The following is a 27,526-nucleotide window of genomic DNA, read 5'->3' as shown; positions in this document are numbered from 1 at the left end:
TCTTTTAACACTTCTCAGTGAAAGTATCATTGAACCAAAGGAATAAATGGGTCACTAACACTTATTGAGACTAGTATTCAAGTATGTTAGACTAGAGAATCCCATGGACAAAGGAACTTGGAGGGTTACAGTCCATAAGGTTGCAAACAGTAGAACATGACTGAAGTGACTTAGCATGCACGACAGTTGCAGAAAATGTCCCACATGGCATGCAATTATTTTATGTAATCCTTACAATAACTACATGAGGTGACTAATGAAGCCTCTCCTCTCAGGGAGCTTAAGTAACCTATGCCAGTCTGATGGCAAGATAAGAAGAGGAATTTGAATCCAGGAATTCTGTCTCCAGAGCTTGCTTCCTTCTGCACAAAACTAGTGAGAAGCCCTTAAATACATAGGCTCAGGGTAAAGAGTGTGCATCTTCACCCCTGTAAGTTGTTCAGTTTGAAAATAAAGGAAACTGGAATGATTTTTGAAGTTCACTCAAGCTGAGGCCTTGTGAACAACTGCTGAGCAAAGCTGTGGTGGTCCCACTCCAGGGAGAGCATGATTGGTTCCTTAACTCTTGCAGCTCATTTTAAGATTTCCACATCAGCCTTTGTTCTACATTCCTACTATATAGCCAGAAAGGCCAGAGTCCTATATAAGTTCTCACTGACACTGTTATAGAGCAGTACAAAGAGTCCCTCCATCCAATTTTCCACTGGGAAAAATGTATGCTAATTGTTTACAGTAAAACATAACTGGAGCTGTCCTACAGTCCTGAACTTTGACTAACAACAGCAATAACAATAATAGCCGGGACCTTCTGTGCTAAGCCTTCTGGTAAGTGTTCCATGTGTATTATCCTACTTATTCCTACATCAATGGTTTGAGGCAAGCATGATTATTACAAATGAGAAAACTGAGGCTCAGAGAGGATAAGAAACTAGTCTGAAAGTGTCTTTTATTTACAAAGTTAACTGATTACAAGTTAATTAGCATTACTTTTATATCCCTTTACTTCAAAAAAGAATATGAGTTAATTAAGCATTGAGTAGTGACCTTTCAGTTAGTCTATACAATCATATGTCTTTCATACTATTGTACTAATTTCACTTTGCAATTTAAATGTGCTCTTAATATCTTTTTAAAAAACACTGCCAAAGTCTAACAAACACTAAGAACACGTCCCATGCAGAAGCCAGGTGAAGCAAAAATGTTGGCAAAATATTTATAGAATGAATGTATCAGTCCAATTCCCCCATGCCCAATGAAATACAACAAGCTGCCTTTTGAATACTTTGAAGTTGCTTATTTAATGAAAACACACACACACAAACACACACAAATCTATTGTCAGGCATGAGATGAAATGATTAACCTCTGCTCTGAGTATGCAAATTAAAGTTTCAAATTGATTTTTCCAGGCAAATTCAATAAAATAACCAAATGCACCTGAAATATCATATTCCTCCCTGGAGCTCTCAAGTTCCTTGCTACTGTAGTCTATGTTTGAACCCCATATAAAAACTCTTAGACTATCAACCTCCACCAGACATGCTGAAGTGACACTTGGTAATGCACACACTCAGGGCAGAATTGAATTTCAGAGATCAGCAACAACCACCTCCACCCAACCCCATTGGTCCCTGGCCTCCACAAAAGTTCAGCATTTCACGTCATGCAGTCATAGCAAAAAGCAATTTTTCTTCATTCAAACATTTAAATAACTCACAACCATTATTTGGGTTATACTTCACGGCCCCAGGTGAACCAAGTACTCATTTTTAAGCAATTTAGAACATTGCAGATTTACTGATTCTACTTCACAGGAAGTAATTGATTTCTTAGGATAAATGAGTTCTGATGAGTGATAGTGGAGAACATGGAAAAGTGAAAATGAAATAAAAGAACCAGTCTGTCACCCCAAGGCTCATTTAGCTTGTCACTCCTACTAATAACTTAAGCAATATCTGGGACTCTGTTCATTTCTTGTTTTCCTCTTACCTTCTGTCTTTTTTTCCCCCGGGCTTCAGGTTTCTCTTGGACAAAAAGTGAAGGTAAGAGCTGAGCAGAAAATGTAGCAGAAGAATTTAAATCAGGTCTAAGAAGCAATGGTAAGGGCATCCACAGCATCTCATGACCCAACAGCCTCTCATCAGTGGATATCCAAAAGCTCAGGAGAGGAAGGTTCATTTCACTGTTATATCCATGAGACCGAGGTCCAGCTCAGCCCAAGCTGACAGGAGGGCTCTGTGGGCGGGGCCCCCAGGAACTGCTGCAATCACCTGTGTATTGTGAAATGCACATAATGCTTTCTTGTCCTAAAATATTGCCATTGCAGCTCTCCTCGGTGTGCCAGAGTTTGAGAAACATTAATTTGGTTATCTCACTGGTGATCGGGAGCTGAATATCATGTAGCAATTTATTCACTCATCATTCATCCAACAAAACAAAATGACTGGTGACCTGCTATCTAAAGTACTGCACTAGGTAGTAGAGAGAAAGAGCTCTAAATGAAGAATGTACGAAAATACATGGACTTCCACAAACATATTAATATATCCCTCCACTGCCTCTTCACCAACTCCCAGTTGTCTGCCTTTGCTTGGGAAAAAGGAGGGCTAGAGATTTCATGGAAAAAGGAACGCACAGCAGTTAGGAGCACCATTCCAAAAGTTATGTTACTTAGGTTCCAATTGCAACTCTGACATATTTTAGTTAAGTAACTTTGGACATGTTTTGTAACTGCTATGTGCTTTAGTTTCTCTGCCTGAAACCCTGGGATGAGGATGATATTATAATAGTGCTTACATCAGAAGATTGCAGTGAGGATAGGCATGATTAATTTACATAAGTTATCCAGGGTAATGCCTGGCAAACCGTTCAATACAAATACTACAAATATTCTTATCATTCTCTGAATTTGATTGGATTTCCTGGATTTCATTTGGAACAAATTAGCAGTGTGGGTACAGTTGTGCTAAAAGACTTCATGCTGATAAAGACCTTGATTCCACTCACCTACAATAGCATTATGAATGATAACAGAGCTTATCTTCCACAGATATAGAACTAGGACAGTATTTCTAGCATTCTAAACTGAGCCACGTGAGTGTGTGTGCTAAGTTGCTTCAGTGATGTCCAACTCCTTGCGACCTCATGGATTGCAGCCCAGTAGGTTCCTCTGTCTATGTGATTCTCTAGCAAGAATACTGGAGTGGATTGCCATGCCCTCCTCCAGGGGATCTTCTCAACTCAGAGATCGAACCCCCATCTCTTATGTCTTCTGCATTGACAGGTGGGTTCTTTACCACTAGTGCCACCTGGGAAGCTCAAATTGGGCCACAGTTGTTGTTTTTCAGACAGTTGCTAAGTCAAGTCTGACACTTTGTGACCCATGAACTGTAGCACACCAGCCTTCCCTGTCCTTCACTATCTCCCTGAATTTGCTAAAATTCACATCCACTGAGTCAGTGATACCATCCAAACATCTCATTCTCTGTCACCTCCTTTTCCTCTTGCCCTCAGTTTTTCCCAGCATCAGGGTCTTTTCCAATGAGTCAGCTCTTCACATCAGGTAGCCAAAGTATTGGAGCTTCAGCTTCAGTCCCTCCAATGAATATGCAGGGTTGATTTCCTTCAGGATGGACTGGTTTGATCTTGCTGTCCAAATGACTCTCGAGTCTTCTCCAGTACCACAGTTTGAAAGCATCAATTCTTCAGTGCTCAGCCTTGTTATGGTCCAACTCTCACATCCATACATGACTACTGGAAAAACCATAGCTTGGATTACAAGGACTTTAGTTGGCAAAGTGATATCTCTGCTTTTTAATACACTGTCTAGGTTTGTCACAGCTATTCTTCCAAGGAGCAAGTGTCTTTTAATTTTGTGGTTGCAGTGGCCATCTGTATTGATTTTGGAGCCCCCCAAAATAAAATCTGCCGCTGTTTCCACATTTTCCCCATCTATTTGTCATGAAGTGATGGGACCGAATACCATGATCTTTGTTTTTTGAATGTTGAGTTTTAAGCCATCTTTTTCACTCTCTGCTTTTTCACCTTCATCAAGAGGCTCTTTAGCTTCTCTCCATTTTTTTTGTCATAAGGGTGATATCATCTGGATATCTGAAATTGTTTGTATTTCTCCCTGCAATCTTGATTCCAGCTTGTGATTCAGACAGCCTGGCATTTCACATGATGTACTCTGCATATAAGTTAAATAAGAAGGGTGAAAATATACAGCCTTGATGTACTCCTTTCCCAATTTGGAACCAGATTGTTGTTCCATGGCCAGTTCTAACTGTTGCTTTTTATTCTGCATAGAGGTTTCTCAGAAGGCAGACAATGTGATTTTTTCTGGTATTTTTTATTTTATTTTTTATTCTGGTATTTTTCTGGTATTTCCATGTCATTAAGAATATTCCACAGTTTGTTGTGATCCACACAGTCAAAGGTTTTAGCACAATCAATGAAGCAGATGTTTTTTTTTTAAAATTCCATGGCTTTTTCTATGATCCAAGTGTATTGTGGCAATTTACCTCTGATTCTTCTGCCTTTTCTAAATCCAGCTTGTACATCTGGAAGTTCTTGGTTCATGCAGTATTAAAGCCTATCTTGAAGGATTTTGAGCATAATCTTGCTACATGAGAAATGAGTGCAATCTGAACATTCTTTGGCATTGCCTTTCTTTGCGATTGGAATGAAAACTGACCTTTTCTAGTCCTGTGACCACTGCTGAGTTTTTCCAAATTTCCTGGCATAATGAGTGAAGCACTTTCAAAGCATCATCTTTTAGGATTTGAAGTAGCTCAGTTGGAATTCCATCATATCCACTAGCTTCATTAGTAATGATACTTCCTAAGGCCCACTTGACACTCCAGGATGTTTGGCTCTAGGTGAGTGATCACACCATTGGTTATCTGAGTCATTAAGACTTTTTTGTACAGTTCTTCTGTGTATTCTTGCCGCCTTTTCTTAATCTTGTCTGCTTCTGTTAGGTACTTGCCATTTTTGCCCTTTATTGTGCCTATCTTTGCATGAAATGCTCCCTTGGTGTCTCTAATTTTCTTAAAGAAATCTCTACTCTTTCCCATTCTATTGTTTTCCTTCATTTCTTTGCATTGTTCACTTAAGGCTTTCTTATCTCCTCTTGCTATTCTCTGGAACTCTGCATTCAGCTGGGTATATCTTTCCCTTTCTCCTTTGCCTTATGCTTCTCTTCTTTTCATGGCTATTTTTAAGGCCTCTTCAAACAACCTCTTTGCCTCTTGCATTTGTTTTTCTTGGGGACGGTTTGGGTCACCACCTCCTGTACAATGTTACAAAGTTCCATCCACAGTTCTTCAGGCACTCTCTCTATCAGATATAGTCCTTTGAATCTATTTGTCACCTCTATTGTATAACCATAAGAGATTTGATTTAGGTCATACCTGAATGGCCTAATGGGATTCCCTACTTTCTTTAATTTGAGGCTTAATTTTGCAATAAGGAGCTGATAATCTGAGCCACAGTCATATCATCATCCATATTAGTGAGTAAATCCAAATGTAGAAAGGTTATGGTCACAAAGACTCCCTTCTTGATAAAACTTTAGTCAGGCTCCTTTGAGCCCTCTTCTTGATAATGTCTCAATCTTGACCTGCTGAATCCATTTTTAGAAAAGAACTCTCCTTAATCAGGTTATTAAGAATCCTTCCCACTCTTGAAATCCAATCAAGCTCCTCATCCTCCACCTTGGTATCTAACCAAGTTCCTTTCCTCATCCCCACCTTAATATCATAAATATCTTAAGGAGCTCCTCTTAGTAATCTGCCATGCTCTCCCTCATCCTGTCACAAGCTATAAAGTCCTACTCAACCCTGTTCGTACTTGGAGTTGAGTTCAACCTCTCCCGCTATCACAATAGTCTGGAATAAAATCTTCCTTGCCATTTTTAACAAGTATCAGGATAACTTCTGCTTAACAATCATCCTAAAGGAGATCAGTCCTGGGTGTTCACTGGTAGGACTGATGTTGAAGCTGAAACTCCAATACTTTGGCCACCTGATGTGAAGAACTGACTCATCTGAAAAGACCCTGATGCTGGGAAAGACTGAGGGCAGGAGGAGAAGGGGACAACAGAGGATGAGCTGGTTGGATGGCATCACTGGCTCAATGGACATGGGTTTGGGTGAACTCTGAGAGTTGGTGATGGACAGGGAGGCCTGGCGAGCTGTAGTTCATGGGGTCACAAAGAGTCGGACACAACTGAGCTACTGAACTGAACTGAACAATGGAATGAAATATTACTATTGCTGACTTCTGTATTTTACTGAGTTCATCTTTGCATGAAATGTTCCCTTGGTATCTCTAACATTCTTGAAGAGATCTCTAGTCTCTCAACAAAGGACAGAAATAGTATGCACCTAACAGAAGCAGAAGATATTAAGAACAGATGGCAAGAATACACAGAAGAACTGTACAAAAAAGATCTTCATGACCCAGATAATCATGATGGTGTGATCACACACCTAGAGCCAGATATCCTGGAATGTGAAGTCAAGTGGGCCTTAGGAAGCATCACTATGAACAAAGCTAATGGAGGTGATGGAATTCCAGTTGAGCTACTTCAAATCCTGAAAGATAATGCTGTGAAAGTGCTGCACTCAATATGCCAGCAAATTTAGAAAAACTCAGCAGTAGCCACAGGACTAGAAAAGGTCAGTTTTCATTCCAATCCCAAAGAAAGGCAATGCCAAAGAATGCTCAAACTACTGCATAATTGCACTCATCTCACACGATAGCCAAGTAATGCTCAAAATACTCCAAGCCAGGCTTCAACAATATGTGAACCGTGAACTTCCAGATGTTCAAGCTGGATTTAGAAGAGGCAGAGGAACCAGAGATCAAATTGCCAACATCAGATGGATCATCAAAAAAGTGAGAGAGTTCCAGAAAAAGATCTATTTCTGCTTTATTGACTATGCCAAAGCCTTTGACTGTGTGGATTACAACAAACTGGAAAACTGTTAAAGAAATGGGAATACCAGACCAACTGACCTGCCTCCTGAGAAATCTGTATGCAGGTCAAGAAGCAACATTTAGAACTAGACATGGAACAATAGACTGGTTCAAAACAGGAAAAGGAGTACATCAAAAATGTATATTGTCATCTTGCTTATTTAACTCATATGCAGAGTATATCATGCGGAATGCAGGCTGGATGAAGCACAAGCTGGAATCATGATTGCCAGGAGAAATACCAATAACCTCAGATAGGCAGATTACACCACCCTTATGGCACAAAGCAAGGAAGAACTAAAGAGCCTCTTGAAAAAAGTGAAAGAGGAGAGTGAAAAAGTTGGCTTAAAACTCAACATTCAGAAAACTAAGATCATGGTATCTGGTCACATCACTTCATGGCAAATACATGGGGAAACAGTGGAAAGAGTGACAGACTTTATTTTGGTGGGCTCCAAAAGAACTGCAAATGGTGACTGCAGCCATGAAATTAAAAGACGTTTGCTCCTTAGAAGAAAGAAAAGTTATGACCAACCTAGACAACACATTGAAAAACAGAGACATTACTTTCCCAACAAAGGTCCATCTAGTCAAGACTACGGTTTTTCCAGTAGTCATGTATGGATGTGAGAGTAGGACTATAAAGAAAGCAGAATGCTGAAGAATTGATGCTTTTGACCTGTGGTGTTGGAGAAGACTCTTGAGAATCTCTTGGACTGCAAGGAGATCCAACTAGTCAATCCTAAGGGAAATCAGTCCTGAATATTCATTGGAAGGACTGATGTTGAAGCTGAAACTCCAATACTTTGGCCACCTGATGCAAAGAACTGACTCATTGGAAAAGACCCTGATGCTGGGAAAGATTGAAGGCAGGAGGAGAAAGGGATGATAGAGGATGAGATGGTTGGATGGCATCACCGACTCAATGGACATGAGTTTGAGTAAACTCCGGGAGTTGGTGATGGGCAGGGAGGCCTGGCATGCTGCAGTCCATGGGATCACAAAGAGTCAGACACAACTGAGCCACTGAACTGAACTGAACTGAACTGATGGTTGACTTATGATTCAGTCTCTAAACAGGGCATTTGTGAAAAAATTCTCAAAGATTAAAACATCTTGTGATGATCAGAGACACGTTTTCTTATGACAGTTGGATGATAAAGGTGAAGAGGGGCTGGTCATAAAAACAAACATAGAAAACTTAAAATACTTCCCTAAGTATCATCCCTAGGTTTTTTTTTTTCCCCCATTTAAAATAAATGTTAGGGGGGAGGAGCCAAGATGGCGGAGGAATAGGACGGGGAGACCACTTTCTCCCCTACAAATTCATCGAAAGAGCAATTGAACGCACAGCAAACTTCACAAAACAACTTCTGATCGCTAGCTGAGGTCATCAGGCGCCCAGAAAAGCAGCCCATTGTCTTCGAAAGGACGTAGGACAAAATATAAAAGATAAAAAGAGAGACAAAAGAGTTAGGGACGGAGATCCGTCCCAGGAAGGAAGTCTTAATAGAGGAAGTTTCCAAACACCAGGAAACCCTCGCACTGGCGGATCCGGGGGAAGTTTTTGAATCTGGGAGGGCAACCTAACTGGGAGGGGAAAAATAAATAAAACCCACAGATTACGTGCCTAAAAGCAACTCCCAGCAGAAAAGTACCTCAAATGCCCGCATCCACCACCAGCAAGTCGGGGCAGAAGGGAGAGGAGCGGGCGGCATTGCTTAGGGTAAGTACTGAGCCTGAGTGCCCTGAGGGCAATCGGAGGGAGCTTTTGTGAGTTACCAACTTAAACTGTGTGTGTGAGAGAGAGAGAGAGAGAGAGAGAGAGAGAAAATTAACCAGACCGAACACACTTTGTTCACAGAATAAAGGGACCTAGCAAGTCCAGAGGAGCTAGCCGGCTGTGGACCGGCCCAGCCCCACCGGAGGCAGGAGGCAGCGGGGAGGGGAAAGGGGCAGACTCGGCCCAAAGGACCGCATCCCCTACTGCACTGCAAACGGGCCTCCAGTTTCCAACCAAAGACTTCCTGAGAATCTGGATGGTCGACATCACCGGGAGGGTCCTGGCTAGACACAGGGCGCACGCACCCGACCAATGCGGGTGGGGACTGGGGCTGGGGACGCGGAGGGGAGAAGGTGAGCTGCACCCAGGGAGAGTGCGCCCATCAAGCTCCTGGCTGCCTGAGCTGCTTGGGCCGGGGAAGGCACAAAATGCAGGCGCAGCCGAGTCCGCGCTTTTGTGGAGTACCCGAAAACTGGAACCGTGCGCAGGGAATGCTCCATATAGAGCAGCTGGGAGCCTGAGCAGCGTAGACGGGGAAAACAGTGCCCCCACCCCCCCGCAGCACGACAGAACTAGCAACCGGAATAAGAGACCACCTCCGCCCGCATGTGTCAGGGCGGAAATTAGGCACTGAAGAGACCTGCAAATAGAAACCAAATAAACAAAGGGAACCACTTCAGAAGGGACCGGTGCAACAGATTAAAACCCCTGTAGAGAACACTGACTACACCGGAAGGGGCCTATAGATATCGAGAAGTGTAAGCTGGAACGAGGAGCTCTCTGAAACTGAACCGAACCCACACTGACTGCAACAGCTCCAGAGAAATTCCTAGATATATTTTTACTTTTCTTTAAATTAAAAAAAAATTTTTTTTTCTTTTCTTTTCTTTTTTCTCTTTTATTTTCTTTTAAAATTCCCTATTACTCCCCCATTACTCCTTAACTTTCATTTTCATAGATTTTTACGATTTTTTTAATTAGGAAAAAATTTTTCTTTCTTTCTTATCTTTTCTTTTTTCTTTTTCTCCGATTGCCTTTTAAAGTCCTCTATTACTCCTCTACTACTTCTTAATTTTCATTTTCATTTCACTATAACCTTGCCAAAAAAAAAGAGAAGCCCTATTTTTAAACCGAACTTCATATATATTTCCAAAACTTTTTGGTTTTGTTTTTGTTTTTAATATTGTATTTTTAAGAGTCTAACCTCTACTCTAGATTTTTAATCTTTGTTTGTCAGTATGTGATATAAATTTTGGACATTTAAGAATCCAATATTCAGTTCCCATTTTTATTCAGGAGTGTGTTGATTACTCTCTCCCAATTTTGACTCTCTGTTTTCTACCTCAGAACACCTCTATTTCCTCCTTTCCCCTTCTCTTCCCAATCCAATTCTGTGAATCTTTGTGGGTGTCTGGGCTACGGAGAACACTCTGGGAACAGACTACTGCGTAGATCTGTCTCTCTCCTCTTGAGTCCCCCTTTTTCTTCTCCTGCTCATCTCTATCTCCCTCCTCCCTCTCCTCTTTTTCATGTAACTCCGTGAACATCTCTGGGTGTCCCTCATGGGGGAGAATCTTTTCACCATTAACCTAGAAGTTTTATTATCAGTGCTGTATAGTTGGAGAAGTCTTGAGACTACTGGAAGGATAAAACTGAAATCCAGAGGCAGGAGACTTAAGCCCAAAACCTGAGAACACCAGAAAACTCCTGACTACACGGAACATTAAGTAATAAGAGACCATCCAAAAGCCTCCATACCTACACTGAAACCAACCACCACCCAAGAGCCAGTAAGTTTCAGAGCAAGACATACCATGCAAATTCTCCAGCAACGCAGGAACATAGCCCTGAGCATCAACATACAGGCTGCCCAAAGTCACACCTAACACATAGACCCATCTCAAACTCATTACTGGGCACTACATTGCACTCCAGAGAGAAGAAATCTAGTTCCATGCACCAGAACACCGACGCAAGCTTCCCTAACCAGGAAACCTTGACAAGCCAATCGTCCAACCCCATGCACTGGGTAAAACCTCCACAATAAAAAGGAGCCACAGACCTCCAGAAGACAGAAAGCCCACTCCAGACACAGCAATCTAAGCAAGATGAAAAGGCAGAGAAATACCCAACAGGTAAAGAAACATGAAAAATGCCCACCAAGTCAAACAAAAGAGGAGGTGATAGGGCATTTACCTGAAAAAGAATTTAGAATAATGATAATAAAAATGATCCAAAATCTTGAAGACAAAATGGAGTTACAGATAAATAGGCTGGAGACAAAGATTGAGAAGATGCAAGAAATGTTTAATAAAGACCTAGAAGAAATAAAAAAAGAGTCAATTAAAAACGAATACTGCAATAAATGAGATCAAAAACACTCTGGAGGGAACCAAGAATAGAATAACAGAGACAGAAGATAGGATAAGTGAGGTAGAAGATAAAATGATGGAAATAAATGAAGCAGAGAGGAAAAAAGAAAAAAGAATCAAAAGAAATGAGGACAACCTCAGGGACCTCTGGGACAATGTGAAACGCCCCAACATTCGAATCATAGGAGTCCCAGAAGAAGAAGACAAAAAGAAAGGCCATGAGAAAATACTCGAGGAGATAATAGCTGAAAACTTCCCTAAAATGGGGAAGGAAATAGCCACCCAATTCCAAGAAACCCAGAGAGTCCAAAACAGGATAAACCCAAAGCAAAATGCCCCAAGACACATATTAATCAAATTAACAAAGATCAAACACAAAGAACAAATATTAAAAAGAAGCAAGGGAGAAACAACAAATAACACACAAGGGGATTCCCATAAGGATAACAGCTGATCTATCAATAGACACCCTCCAGGCCAGAAGGGAATGGCAGGACATACTTAAAGGAATGAAAGAGAATAACCTACAACCTAGATTACTGTACCCAGCAAGGATCTCATTCAGATATGAAGGAGAATTCAAAAGCTTTACAGACAAGCGAAAGCTGAGAGAATTCAGCACCACCAAACCAGCTCTTCAACAAATGCTAAAGGATCTTCTCTAGACAGGAAACACAGAAAGGTTGTATAAACGTGAACCCAAAACAACAAAGTAAATGGCAACGGGACCACACCTATCAATAATTATCATAAATGTAAATGGGTTGAATGCCCCAACCAAAAGACAAAGACTGGCTGAATGGATACAAAACCAAGACACCTATCTATGCTGTCTACAAGAGACCCACCTCAAAACAAGAGACACATACAGACTAAAAGTGAAGGGCTGGAAAAAAATATTTCACGCAAATGGAGACCTAAAGAAAGCAGGAGTCGCAATACTCATATCAAATAAAGGATGTGAAAAGAGACAAAGAAGGACACTACATAATGATCAAAGGATCAATCCAAGAAGAAGATTTAACAATTATAAATATATATGCACCCAACATAGGAGCATCACAATATGTAAGGCAAATGCTAACGAGTATGAAAGAGGAAATTAATAGTACCACAATAATAGTGGGAGACTTTAATACCCCACTCACAACTATGGATAGATCAACTAAACAGAAAATGAACAAGGAAACACAAACTTTAAATGACACAATGGACCAGCTAGACCTAATTGATATCTATAGGACATTTCACCCCAAAACAACCAACTTCACCTTTTTCTCAAGTGCACACGGAACCTTCTTCAGAATAGATCAAATCCTAGGCCATAAATCTAGTCTTGGAAAATTCAAAAAAAAATGGAAATTATTCCAGTCCTCTTTTCTGACCACAGTGCAGTAAGATTAGATCTCAATTACATGGAAAAAATTGTTAAAAATTCAAACATATGGAGGCTAAATAACACACTTCTGAATAACCAACAAATCATAGAAGCAATCAAAAAAGAAATCAAAATATGCATCGAAATGAATGAAAATGAAAACACAACAACCCAAAACGTATGGGACACTGTAAAAGCAGTGCTAAGGGGAAGGTTCATAGCATTACAGGCTTACCTCAAGAAACAAGAAAAAAGTCAAATAAATAACCTAACTCTACACCTAAAGCAATTAGAGAAGGAAGAAATGAAGAACCCCAGGATTAGTAGAAGGAAAGAAATCTTAAAAATTAGGGCAGAAATAAATGCAAAAGAAACTAAAGAGACCATAGCAAAAATCAACAAAGCTAAAAGCTGGTTTTTTAAAAAAATAAACAAAATTGACAAACCATTAGCAAGACTCATTAAGAAACAAAGGGAGAAGAACCAAATTAACAAAATTAGAAATGAAAATGGAGAGATCACAACAGACAATACAGAAATACAAAGGATCATAAGAGACTACTACCAGCAGCTCTGTGCCAATAAAATGGACAACTTGGAAGAAATGGACAAATTCTTAGAAAAGTATAACTTTCCAAAACTGAACCAGGAAGAAATAGAAGATCTTAACAGACCCATCACAAGCAAGGAAATCAAAACTGTAATCAGAAATCTTCCAGCAAACAAAAGCCCAGGACCAGATGGCTTCACAGCTGAATTCTACCAAAAATTTAGAGAAGAGCTAACACCTATCTTACTCAAACTCTTCCAGAAAATTCCAGAAGAAGGTAAACTTCCAAACTCATTCTATGAGGCCACCATCACCCTAATTCCAAAACCAGACAAAGATGCCACAAAAAAAGAGAACTACAGGCCAATATCACTGATGAACATAGATGCAAAAATCCTTAACAAAATTCTAGCAAACAGAATCCAACAACATATTAAAAAAATCATACACCATGACCAAGTGGGCTTTATCCCAGGAATGCAAGGATCCTTTAATATTTGCAAATCAATCAATGTAATACACCACATTAACAAATTGAAAGATAAAAACCATATGATTATCTCAATAGATGCAGAGAAAGCCTTTGACAAAATTCAACACTCATTTATGATTAAAACTCTCCAGAAAGCAGGAATAGAAGGGACATACCTCAACATAATAAAAGCTATATATGACAAACCCACAGCAAGCACTACCCTCAATGGTGAAAAATTGAAAGCATTTCCCCTGAAATCAGGAACAAGACAAGGGTGCATACTCTCACCACTAATATTCAACATAGTTTTGGAAGTTTTGGCCACAGCAATCAGGGCAGAAAAAGAAGTAAAAGGAATACAAATAGGAAAAGAAGAAGTGAAACTCTCACTGTTTGCAAATGACATGATCCTCTACATAGAAAACCCTAAAGACTCTACCAGAAAATTCCTATAACTTATCAATGAATATAGTAAAGTTGCAGGATATAAAATTAACACACAGAAATCCCTTGCATTCCTATACACTAACAATGAGAAAACAGAAAGAGAAATTAAGGAAACAATACCATTCACCATTGCAACAAAAAGAATAAAATACTTAGGAGTATATCTACCTAAAGAAACAAAAGACCTATACATAGAAAACTATAAAACACTGATGAAAGAAATCAAAGAAGACACAAACAGATGGAGAAACATACCGTGTTCATGGATTGGAAGAATCAATATTGTCAAAATGGCTATAGTACCAAAGCAATCTATAGATTCAATGCAATCCCTATCAAGCTACCAGTGGTATTTTTCACAGAACTAGAACAAATAATTTCACAATATGTATGGAAATACAAGAAACCTCGAATAGCCAAAGCAATCTTGAGAAAGAAGAATGGAACTGGAGGAATCAACCTGCCTGACTTCAGACTCTACTACAAAGCCACAGTCATCAAGACAGTATGGTACTGGCACAAAGACAGAAATATAGATCAATGGAACAGAATAGAAAGCCCAGAGATAAATCCATGAACCTATGGACACCTTATCTTCGACAAAGGAGGCAAGGATATACAATGGAAAAAAGACAACCTCTTCAACAAGTGGTGCTGGGAAAACTGGTCAACCACTTGTAAAAGAATGAAACCAGAACACTTTCTAACACTATACACAAAAATAAACTCAAAATGGATTAAAGATCTAAATGTAAGACCAGAAACTATAAAACTCCTAGAGGAGAACATAGGGAAAACACTCTCCAACATGAATCACAGCAGGATCCTCTATGATCCACATCCCAGAATATTGGAAATAAAAGCAAAAATAAACAAATGGGACCTAATGAAACTTAAAAGCTTTTGCACAACAAAGGAAACTATAAGCAAGGTGAAAAGACAGCCCTCAGATTGGGAGAAAATAATAGCAAACGAAGCAACAGACAAAGGATTAATCTCAAAAATATACAAGCAACTTCTGCAGCTCAATTGCAGAAAAATAAATGACTCAATCCAAAAATGGGCCAAAGAACTAAACAGACATTTCTCCAAAGAAGACATACAGATGGCTAACAAACACATGAAAAGATGCTCAACATCACTCCTTATTAGAGAAATCCAAATCAAAACCACAATGAGGTACCATTACACACCAGTCAGGATGCTATCCAAAAGTCTACAAGCAATAAATGCTGGAGAGGGTGTGGAGAAAAGGGAACCCTCTTACACTGTTGGTGGGAATGCAAACTAGTACAGCCACTTTGGAGAACAGTGTGGAGATTTCTTAAAAAACTGGAAATAGAACTGCCATATGACCCAGCAATACCACTTCTGGGCATACACACCAAGGAGACCAGAATTGAAAGAGACACGTGCACCCAATGTTCATCGCAGAACTGTTTATAATAGCCAGGACATGGAAGCAACCTAGATGCCCATCAGCAGAGGAATGGATAAGGAAGCTGTGGTACATATACACCATGGAAGATTACTCAGCCATTAAAAAGAATTCATTTGAATCAGTTCTAATGAGATGGATGAAACTGGAGCCCATTATACAGAGTGAAGTAAGCCAGAAAGATAAAGAACATTACAGCATACTAACACATATATATGGAATTTAGTAAGATGGTAATGATAACCCTATATGCAAAACAGAAAAAGAGACACAGATGTACAGAACAGACTTTTGGACTCTGTGGGAGAAGGTGAGGGTGGGATGTTTGGAGAGAACAGCATCGAAACATGTATATTATCTATAGTAAAACAGATCCCCAGCCCAGGTTGGGTGCATGAGACAAGTGCTCGGGCCTGGTGCACTGGGAAGACCCAGAGGAATTGGGTGGAGAGGGAGGTGGGAGGGGGGCTCGGGATAGGGAATACATGTAACTCCATGGCTGATTTATGTCAATGTATGACAAAACCCACTTCAATATTGCAAAGTAATTAGCCTCCAACTAATAGCAATAAATGAAAAAAAAATGTTACTATTCACATTGATCCTAAAACAAACTCATTTCCTAACATTAGTGGTACTAATAATGACAACATTCTTAGACATACAGCACAATAGTAGGGCTAGCAAGGGGAGAAAACTGGAAGTCAATCATGCAGTAGAAACAAAATATTCAAAATAATTTGATAAATTGGAAACTCCCCAACATAAATTAAATAGAAGGGGTATTTATAGCAGTTAAATTTCAGGCCAGCTTGAATATATTTTGAAGAGAAGGAACCAATAATAATTAGCATAGTTGCATTTTTCTAATTGAAAACAGTCACTTGCTTTCAAAATATATCAGTCTCCAAAAATCCTAATTAGGAGATAGGACAGAGGATAAAGAGAGGAAATATTGGTGCATGGAGAAAAAATTGTGCACTTACACTAGTCATAATTTTTTTTTTTTTTTTTTTTTTACTTTTTAAATAGGTAAATCACCAGTTTTCTAAGGGAAGTACTAATAAATAGTAAAAAGTCCTTGACTTTAAGATCAAGTTGTAGATTTTTCCATATTAATGTCAAACTCATCCATTAGATGAATAGAGAAATATAGCAACTCATTTATGAGAACAAACTCTACCTCTATTTAGGATCACTGTAAATTAAAAATCTTTCCTATATACTCAAAAATATTTACCCATAGGATTCTAATTGCAATTTATGGTAAGAAACTAGTCTAAGCTTTCCCCTGTATTCCCCAAAAGAATACTGCTCTTGATCTAACGCTATAACTGACATCCATTAGCAAGGAAAATCTAACAGTGAAGGTGAAAAAGTGAAGGAGACCTTTAAATAAGAACTGCCAAGGCCAGAGTCCATTCAAAACTAACCTTGAATGTCAAAGACGAGCCCTGGGTTCTAGCCCAAGCTCTGTGACCAATTAGCCCTGTAACCTCAATGAGCTCAGTTTGCTCATTTGTAATATGCAAGGAAGTCCCCTTCTAGCTCTAAAATTGTCTTGATTCATAGTGAGTACCATGGACTCCCCCAGTGGCTCAGCAGTAAAGAATCTGCCTGCAATGCAGGAGCTGCAGGAGATCTCTGGGTTGAGAATCGATGGTTGGGTCGAGAAGATCCCCTGGAGGAGGTAATGGCAACCCACTCCAGTATTCCTGCCTCCAGAATCCCATGGACAAAGGAGACTCGTGGGCTACGGTCTATAGAGTGGCAAAGAGTCAGATACAACTGAAGTGGCTGAGCACACAAGCACGCAGTAAGGTACCATAATAATAAATGATTTGATCCTAAACATAATCCTCCAAAAGGAAAAAAAAAAGTTTTCTATATCTGAATAAGAAACACTGAAGCTTTTAGACAAAGGGAATCCAAAGGATGCTATCATATTCCTCCTTGGGGTCTTTTGAAAATGAAAGGGCTGATTATCTGCACTAGAGATATAAGCAATTGCAAAATTATTTATATTTTTCTAAATAACCCAATTTCAATTTTTAAGAACTTAAATGGGTATAAACTCTATTAATCAGTCCTCTTTTCTTTCTTGTGTACATAGTTGCAACATATATATTAGGAACTATTTTCAAAAAGTATTTTCTCATCTTCATGGTATGAGCTAATTTATAGAGGATGTAGGTACTGTTCTAGCTGCTGAGGTACACAGTGAACTATAGAAAGTCTCTGTTTTCATGGATCATACCTTGTATCAAAATTGTCTTGTTGTAATAATACTAGTAGTATATGATTATAGAAAGTATGAAGGAAAAAGTAAATGCCACATAAGTTACAGTGTTTGGTGTTGTCTCATTTGCTTCAGGAAATTTTTTCCCAAGAGATATTTTAACAATTTACAATACCAACCACCAAGTAGCTTTTATTTTACATAACAAACATTTATTTAGAATTTACTTTGTGCCAGTGTTCTAAGTGATTAATAATGTTACCCATTTAATTTCTCATATAAGCCCTGTGCATGCTAAATTGTTTCAGTCATGTCCGACTCTCTGCAACCCTATGAACTGTAGCATATAAGTATCCTCTGTCCATGGGATTCTCCAGGCAAGAATACTGGATTGTGTTTTCATTACTTCCTCCAGGGGACTTCCCTGACCCAGAGGTCGAACCCAAGTCTCCTGCGGCAAATGCAATGGCAGGCAGACTCTTTCCTGCTAGTTCTACCTGGGAAGCATTTGGTAGGTAATAGTGGTAACTATTTTGGATATAAATTTATTCTTTTTGAGGAGGAGTCAGTTGTTTTTCTTACTGTGGTTTTCCTGAATATAACTTTCCTCCCTTACAGCTGCTTTTTAACATTTTTCTCTTTATCCTTGTTTTCCAGCAATTTTCTAGATGTCATTTTTAAAAAATTTATCCTTTTCTGGGGATCTGAAAATAGATAAGGGCTGGACACAAATTTGAGGGTCAAATGCATGTGGAATAGAATAAACAGATAACTTTGCAAGTGATACTAAAGAATACAGAAGAGAAGAGCACCTGAGTAACTCTATGTGTAAAACATAAAAAATGAGTCGAGAAAAATCAGCTAGAGAAGTAAAAATAGAAATAAAGAGTAGAGGTCACAATCATGAAGAGAAACTATTAAAGACAGTGGTGATCAGTGGTAAACAGAATAGGCAGGTCAGCAAGAATGAGGACTGGAAAGTGGTTACTAGAATTAGCAATGACTACTTTTTTCTTCAAGAGAATGCATTTGTTTTATTTTTAGGGAAGAAGTAGAAGTCAGATTTTAAAGTATTTGTCTTATAACTGATTCAGGTTCAGATTCATATTTTTTATTGGTGGTATCTTGATGAGTATGAATTTATTTCCAATAAACAGATTTCTAAGCATACTTTGGGAATTTCTAACTATTCTTTAAGTGGTTAAACAAATACCACTAATGCAGAGGGTATGTTAACCACAGATTTGTAGTTAAAATACATTTTCTACTTAGATCAAGTGAAGCCTTGATAAGTACTCATAGGTTTCTCTTACAGCCAGGCACCTTCAAACAAGTAGAAAGATGGTTCTAGGATCACATTGGCAGGTAAACTGTATCTTGGACATTCTCATGCCCTTTCTGGTGCCCTCTTTCTTTCATTTTTATACCTCCAAGTATTCCCCCATTATCACTCAGACTTTTTTATTCTTTATTTCCCAAGACATGCGAAGGCTGATTTCCATCCTCTGTAATTTTCTACTTTTCCTAATAAAATATTGTCCCTATTCATCACTGCATTGCTTATAATAGGGGAAGAAAACTGTAAAAAAAAATCTGACAATAGAATAAAGAACAGAAGAATAAAGAAATAAGTTTAGCCATGTAATAAAATATTATGAGGTTATTTAAGAAATGGCTGGACTACAGAAAACAGTATGAAGGATCCTCAAAAAATTAAAAATAGAACTACCATGTGATTCAGCAATTCTAGTTCTAGCAATATATCTGAAGGTAATGACAACACTAACCCCAAAAGATACCTGCCCACTATCTCCATAGTAGTGTTATTTACAATAGCCAGGTCATGGAAACAACCTGTGTGTATTGATAGACAAATGGGTAAAAACAATATGGCACGTATATATAAAATGGAATGTTATTCCATTACTTATTTAATTCCATAAAAATAATGAAATCTTACCATTTGCAAGAACATGGATGGATCCTGAAGGCATTATGCTAAAGTGAAATCAGATAGAGTAAGACAAAATAATGTGTGATCTCACTTATGTATAGAAAAAAGTTAAAAACTCATGGAAAAAGAGATCAGATGTGATTATTAATGGTGAGGACTGGGGATAGGGGCATTGGAGGAAGGTATAAATAATGCAAACTTCAAGTTATAAGATAATTAAGTTCTGGGATATAATGTAAAATGTCATGACTAGAGCTATCATTGGTGTACAATATATAGGAAAGTTCTTAGAGTAAATCTTGAGTTCTTGTCACAAGATTTTCCCTTTATTCTCTTCTTTCTTTTCTTTTTACATATTTATATTAGAGGATGGATGTTAGTGGGACCTATTTTAATAATCATTTCACAATATATGTAAATCAAACCATCATGTTGTACACCTTAAACTTACAGTCAATTATGTCAATTACTTCTTAATGCAACTGGAAAAATGGCTGGGCATAATTTACATAAGAAAGTCAATGTATTAAGTGAAAAATACATCTGACCTGCATTCTGGTTCATAAAATAAAAACAAAGCAACAGTAGAATAGGATATTTAAGATTGGGTTTACCTGAAACTAACATATGGCCACAAGCACCATGTAAAATAGCCTGGAACAGGTAGTTCCATATTATTCCAAAATATACAACCATTTAAGCAATATGCTGTAGTAGTCGGCCACCAAATGGCTAAGTATGAGTCACTTTTCACTTCTCTGTCCTTTGAGTGATTTATAGGGAATGTCATATCCCAACACAAAGTTTGGATTTTCCATTAGGAAATTTAAAAACAAAATAACACTGGTATTTTTCTTTCACTAGCAAAGTTTAGTAGCTCTTCTAACAAAGGCATAATGTGAAACGCTTGATCAGTGTTCATTATCATTATATGGGCTATACTCTTGGTTGATTAATGTGATTTCATTATATGTCATTAAAATAAAAATCTTCTGAACTGTTTTATAATTTTTGATTGACATTTAAATACAAAACTGAAGATTTAGTTATGCTTCATTTAAAAAGAAAAACTAACATGAAACTGTTCCTCATGAAAATGACTATAGTTAAATTAATTTGACAATAAGGTAACTAAGAGAGCCAAAGTCTATCAAGTAGAAAGTTCAAACTACTCAAAATATTTCTTATGGAATACAACTTATTGAAATATTGATTTTTCTTGATATATATAACATTCATGTCTCCATCAAGATGTGGTCAAAGTTAGTTTTCCTCTAACTTGTGTAGCACTTTGTAAATACCTCTCATCAGTCTTTAACATTCCTGCAAGTCGATGAAAAAATGTTTCTTCATTCAATATACAGAACATCTAGCACAAGAGATAGAGTCAATTATTTTATAAGATTGAATTATTCATTTGGAAAATGGAAATAGAATGCAGTTGACACTCTTTCCTCCTTGACATAAAGTTATAGTTTGGGATTGTTATATAAACACTGAAGGAAAAGTGATCCCATAAGTCACTATGTTATAACTAAAACTATTAACAAAGGATTAAATACAGTTTTTTAAATAATTTTGTTTATTTATTTTTTGGCTGGGCTGGGTCTTTGTTGCTGCACAGGCTTTTCTCTGGTTGCAGCAAATGGGGGCTCCTCTGTAGTTGTGGTGCAGAGGCTTCTCATCATGATGGCTTCTCCTGTTGCAGAGCATGGGCTCTGGGGCACGAAGGCTTCAGTAGTTTTGGCTCCTGGGCTCTAGAGCACACGCTCAATAGTTGAGGCCCACAGGCTTACTTGCTTTGTGGCATGTGAGATCTTCCTAGATCAGAGACTGAACCCATGTCTCCTGCACTAGCAGGCTGATTCTTTAACACTGAGACACCAGAGAAGCCCCAGGATTTTTGTTAGTATAAAAGTCCTGATGATGCAGTCATCTATAAATATGCATACACACATGCACACACAATCAACTAAATTTACACACACAATATCTTATATTAGTACCATTTTACTGCTGGAGAAAACAGAAGGTTTAAATACTAGTCTGGAATACACAGCAAGTCTATGTTGAAGGGCAGATATAGACCAAGTCTTAAAATTCCTGTTTTCCTCAATGCTATCAAAGTGTGCAGAAGAAACAATTTGTGAACACATGGAAGGTGCTTGTTATCTGGAAGATATGTGACAAATAGTAGGATTCTTTACTGGTTAGAAGGTATTTATTTTCTGGTGGAGCTTAACAAAATAAAAAACAAACCCCCTCCTCCCAAATGGTGTAAATTCAGGAGGGAATGCATTGTTTAGCATTTATGTATATTATATGCACACACATATGTGTGTGTATACATATACATTCATTTATTAGATGATTCATCTAAGTGCCAGGCCACTTAGATATATATGTGTATATATATATATCTATGTATATGTATGTATACAATATATATGTATACACACATACATACATACATATGTATATGTATGTATACAATATATATGTACACACACACATATATATGTGGCATATATATATGTGTGTGTGTGTATACATATATATTCATTCATTTATTAGATGACTTATCTAAGTGCCAGGCCACTTATGGTTCTTGATGATCAAGCCAAAGCCCATCATTATGCAGCTTATTTGGTGGAAAAAATGACTCAGGAACTTTAGTTAATTTTATGCAATATTACTGAACATAAAGAGCCTCCTGATGAAGGTGAAAGAGGAGAGTGAACAAGCTGGATTATAACTCAACATTCAAAAAATGAAGATCAAGGCATCTGGGCCCATCACTTCATGGCAAAGAGATGGGGAAAAAATAGAAACAGTGACAAATTTTATTTTCTTGGGCTCCAAAATCACTGTGGGTGGTGACGGCAGCCATGATATTAAAAGATACTTGCTCCTTGGAAGAAAAGCAATGACAAACCTAGACAGCATATTCAAAAGCAGAAACATTACTTTGCCTACAAAGGTCCATATAGTCAAAGCTATGGCTTTTCCACTAGACATGTAGGATGTGACAGCTGGACAATAAAAAAGGTGGAGTGCTGGGAAGAATTGATGCCTTCGAACTGTGATGCTGGAGAAGACTCTTGAGAGTTCCTTGGACAGCAAGGAGATCCAACCAGTCAATCCTAAAGGAAATCAATTCTGAATATTCACTGGAAGGACTGATGCTGAAGCTGAAACTCCAATACTTTGCCCACCTGATGCGAAGAGCTGACTCACTGGAAAAGACCCTGATGATGGAAAAGATTGAGGATAGGAGGAGAACGGGACAATAGAGGATGAGACGGTAGTATGACATCATTAACTCAATCAATGGACATGAGTTTGAGCAAACTCTGGAAGATGGTGAAGGATGAAGCCTGGTGTGCTGCAGTCCATGGGGTTGCAAACAGGAGGACAGGACTGAGCAACTGAACAACAACAACAATTGAATATGGTGATGCTCCCCAAAGTTAATATAATCTTTCTAGCTAAGTTACTTCAGTCATATCTGACTCTTTGGGACCTTATTGACTGTAGCCTGCCAGGCTCCTTTGTCCATGGGATTCTCTAGGTGTGAATACTAGAGTGGGTTGCCATTTATTCCTCCAAGTAATGTTCCTGACCTAGGGATTGAACCCACGTCTCCTGCAGATCCTGCACTGCAGGCAGATTCTTTATCACCAAGCCACCATTAATTGAAGGATATTATCTAGAATAATAGTATATTTAATTCTAATCACTATTGTGACCATTAGCAAGATCTAGATATTCCACTCTAAAAGAGGTGAGATAAACTAGACCACTTTATGGAGCTGATCAGACTGTGTCATGTAATTAATAGTAGAAAGAACTCAAGAGCTATTTCAGGGAGCAAATGACTAAGGAGTGACACGATTGATGTGAAACACTGAAAGGACCCAACCTGTGAAAAGGAAATTAAATGCATTCTTTCTTGCTTTAAGAAATTAAACTATAATAAATGGGTGAAAGCTATACAGTTCAGTTTCACATAAGAAATCCTATTTTAATCATCAGAGCTGCTAAAGATAGAGTGGGTTGCCCTAGGAGTTAGCAGATGTATCCAAGCAGAGGCTAAAAAAACCAGTTAGCTAGTACACTGACAAAGATACTCAATTATCCACTGAAAGGCTGAGCTTGGTGACCTTACTATTTCTTCCAGACATGAAAGTGTATTAATCTATGATGCAAGTTAAAGCAATGTTGGGACAACACTGAATTTCTTTATCTTTTCAAAGTGTCTGATTCTGTCAATTAGCTATCTGGATGATCTTAATCAGCATTAATGTTCAGAGAAAGATCTTAAGTGTACTTGTTAAAATATATACTTTCTTCATGTTATAGTATAATATGTGGTATAGTATAGTATAATATGGTATGTGTTATCTTGTTGCTCACTCATTGCTCTATTAGATTTGTTCATCATGCTGCTGCAACAAAGTAATATAAGCTGGGTGGCTTGGAACAAGAAAAGTTGTCTCATAGTTCTGGAGGCCAGAAGTTCAAAACCAAGGTGTTGATAAGGCCACACTCCCCCTGAGATGACAGAAAATGAATTATTCCAGGCCCCTCTCTTAGCTTCTGGTGGTTTCTTGGATTGTGACTATATAGCTCCAGTCTTCAAATGCTTTTATCCCTGTGGGTCTCAGTGTCCAAAGTTTCCTCTTTTTATAAGGACTTTGGTCACCCTGGATGATGGGCCTGCCTTTCTTCAGTATGATTTCATCTTAACTAACTACATCTGCAGTAACCCTATTTCCAAATGTGGTCACATTCTGAGGCTCTGGGGTTAGGACTTCAACATATGAATTTGCAGGGGAGAAGAAGGGACATAGTTCAACTCAGAACACTCATACAACTCCATCTTTTCCAATTTAATTTTCTAAAGCTATGATTGGAAAGTTATACAGGAGTTATTAATAGTTCTCTAGGGATTCATGTGACAGCTGGATTTATTAATATTATAAGTTCCCTTGTTCATGATGGCATGGCTACTTCAAAAGGAGGGGAAAAACTGGATTCTCTTTCTCAGTCAGCCACTCACTAGAAATGTCACAGTTTCTCTGAATATAGTTTTCTCAATGTGTAGATATACTAACCTTGCCATAAAATACATGACGCGGTTGTTATCAGTCAAATACAGTGATGCGCATGTATTTGGTAAATGTGAAGCACTTGGGAAAAGTCTTAGAAAGAGGATGGAAGGGGCTTATCTAATTCTTTGCCAGGATTATTTAAGAGTATCTGCAGGAAAAATGTGAATTTACAGAGCTAAAGATTAGCCCCATCAACACCAGTCTGCTTCATATATGGATAAAAATGTATGTATAACTAATATAGACATGAAAGTAGTGGATGACTTTCCATACTTATATGAATTATATATTTTTACTTTATTTTTCAATTTATATAAATTAAAAATTAATCTATGTTGTCAAAAATAGAACAGTGGTTTCCTGGTGTCAGGGTTAGAAGAAGGGATGGACATTTAAAAAGGAATGAAGAACCATTCAAGGTTTGTGGAATTATTCTAGGTATTGACTGGTTATTTAATCAGTGTATACGATGACTGAAATTCATTCATTTTAGACATAGCTCATCATAAATAAGTCATTCCTCAATAAAGTTGATAAAGAAAAAAATACCAGCACATTTGAAGTTGACTTTCCACCTCTGCTGAACTGTGGTTGGTGGGCTGGTGTCTTTTGTCATTATTCTCTGTGTTTAAAGGGATTTGCAAACTTCTACAGTGGTGTCCATAAAGGGTTACCAGTACTGTGTCTTGGGAGGTTGGTGAGCTTGTTTTTGTTTTTCTAATTTGAATACACATTTTTATAAGAGTAAATCAAATTTGGACTGGCTAGCATAATACCCTGTTGCTGCTGCTGCTGCTGCTAAGTCGCTTCAGTCGTGTCCAACTCTGTGCAACCCCATAGACGGCAGCCCACCAGACTCTGCTGTCCCTGGGAATCTCCAGGCAAGAACACTGGAGTGGGTTGCCATTTAATACTCAGCTAATTGATATCAGATGGTGACTGTAGCCATGAAATCAAAAGATGCTTACTCCTTGGAAGAAAAGCTATGACCAGCCTAGACAGCATATTAAAAAGCAGAGACATTACTTTGCCAACAAAGGTCCGTCTGGTCAAGGCTATGGTTTTTCCAGTAATCATGGATGGATGCGAGAGTTGGACTGTGGAGAAAGCTGAGTGCCAAAGAATTGATGCTTTTGAACTATGGTGTTGAAGACTCTTGAGAGTCCCTTGGACTGCAAGGAGATCCAACCAGACCATCCTAAAGGAGATCAGCCCTGGGTGTTCATTGGAAGGACTGATGCTGAAGCTGAAACTGCAGTACTTTGGCCACCTCATGCAAAGAGTTGACTCATTGGAAAAGACCCTGATGCTGGGAGGGATTGGGGTCAGGAGGAGAAGGAGATGACAGAGGATGAGATGGCTGGATGGCATCACCAACTTGATGGGCATGAGTTTGAGTAAACTCCGGGAGTTTGTGATGGACAGGGAGGCCTGGCGTGCTGCGATTCATGAGGTCACAAAGAGTCGGACATGACGGAGCGACTGAACTGAACTGGTATCAAAACTGAATATTTAATAAAAAGCCTAGCTAGCCACAGAAAAGTCAGCAATTCTTGTGGTCATAGCTGATGCACCCAGGCTCTACCATTTTTTATTTATATACCTACAAGGACAAAAACTGCCAGAAATGACCTCACATAGCATAAGCTCTACTTGACCACATGCACCACTGGGGTGAGGTGGCATAAAGAGCTTAGGCTTTGAAATCAGTCCTGGAACAGAAACTAACAAGTGCCTTCTGTGGACAACTCTGTGTATTTCTGTTTCCTTGATTACAAGGAAATGTAATGTTTCTCTGATGATCTATCTCACAGAAATATTTATAAACTGCCTACCATACATTGACAATTGTTTTGATGCTGATGAGATGAAGCAAGAGAAATTTAGGAAACAAGAAGAAATTAAAAGACTTGCCAATGTCACAAAATTAGTATATGTGAACAAGGAGGTAGGGGGCAGGGTTGAGTTTGACATTAGTTCATCTGATTGAATTCATCATTTTTTCTTTTACACCTTACTGTATGTGTGTGTGTTCTTCTCTGTTGCAGAAAAGTCCTGATACGTTTTTTAAAAATTAGTGGCAAGGAGGCAGTCTTATACTATTCATTTCTACCCAGCCTGCCTAGCAACACTAACTTCCATATTTTCCACCAGCAGGATTAAAAGCTCATTGGCAGTGATGACTTCTTCCCAGTCTGAGGTGGTGACATCACGGCTCCCACCACTGGACCAATCTGGCCTTTGTAAACTACTAAAAAACCTATTCATCCTAAAGGAAGGCATCACTTGATGAAATGTACAAGTTCAGTTTCAGATAAACTGGAATACAGGGTAGTCCGATTCTCAAAATAAATACAGTGATGATTGATCTACTCTACTCCATCCTGATGGCTCAGACAGTAAAGAATCAGCCTGCAATTCAGAAGACCTGGGTTCAGTCCTTGGGTTGGGAAGATCCCCTGGAGAAGGGAATGGCTACCCACTCTAGTATTCTTGCCTAGAAAATGCCATGGACAGAGGAGACTGGCAAGCTATAGACCATGAGGACTCACAGAGTTGGACACAACTGAGCGACTAAGAGTTTCACTTTTCACTTTAACCTCATCTATGGGAAAAAAGAAGAAAGGCAGTGAGAGAAGGCTTTTTAGGAACATACTTGTAACATCAAAAGCATTTCTAAAGACAAAAATCTTTGCTGAAAACACTGATACCCAAGGAAAACATTTTGTTATTCATTAAACTATATGTTCTCTTTAAGGTTTCTTTTAAATTAGAAAGTTTATACGATCTTA

The 27,526-nt window shown here is 38.5% G+C and overlaps 1 protein-coding gene and 1 pseudogene across 9 annotated transcripts in view; one reads left to right on the top strand and one right to left on the bottom strand.

Annotated features, from left to right (window-relative positions):
• Positions 1-27,526, bottom strand: part of FAR2 (fatty acyl-CoA reductase 2) — a 169,723-nt gene that overhangs the window by 74,746 nt on the left and 67,451 nt on the right. Inside the window, exon 1 of one of the 9 annotated variants that reach the window (XM_020907505.2) lies at positions 1,990-2,172. The exons of the other annotated variants lie outside the window; for them this stretch is intronic. The gene's annotated coding sequence lies outside the window, so the exon portion shown is untranslated. Of the gene's footprint in view, positions 1-1,989; positions 2,173-27,526 lie in introns of those variants that run through there. 9 annotated transcript variants of the gene reach the window in all.
• The window catches only part of LOC110146597 (large ribosomal subunit protein eL32-like), a 30,600-nt pseudogene continuing 12,269 nt past the window's right edge, over positions 9,196-27,526 (top strand).

The sequence above is a fragment of the Odocoileus virginianus genome, chromosome 23 (assembly GCF_023699985.2).
Source record: "Odocoileus virginianus isolate 20LAN1187 ecotype Illinois chromosome 23, Ovbor_1.2, whole genome shotgun sequence".
Lineage (NCBI taxonomy): Eukaryota > Metazoa > Chordata > Mammalia > Artiodactyla > Cervidae > Odocoileus > Odocoileus virginianus.
This window is presented reverse-complemented; position numbering and strand designations above follow the sequence as displayed.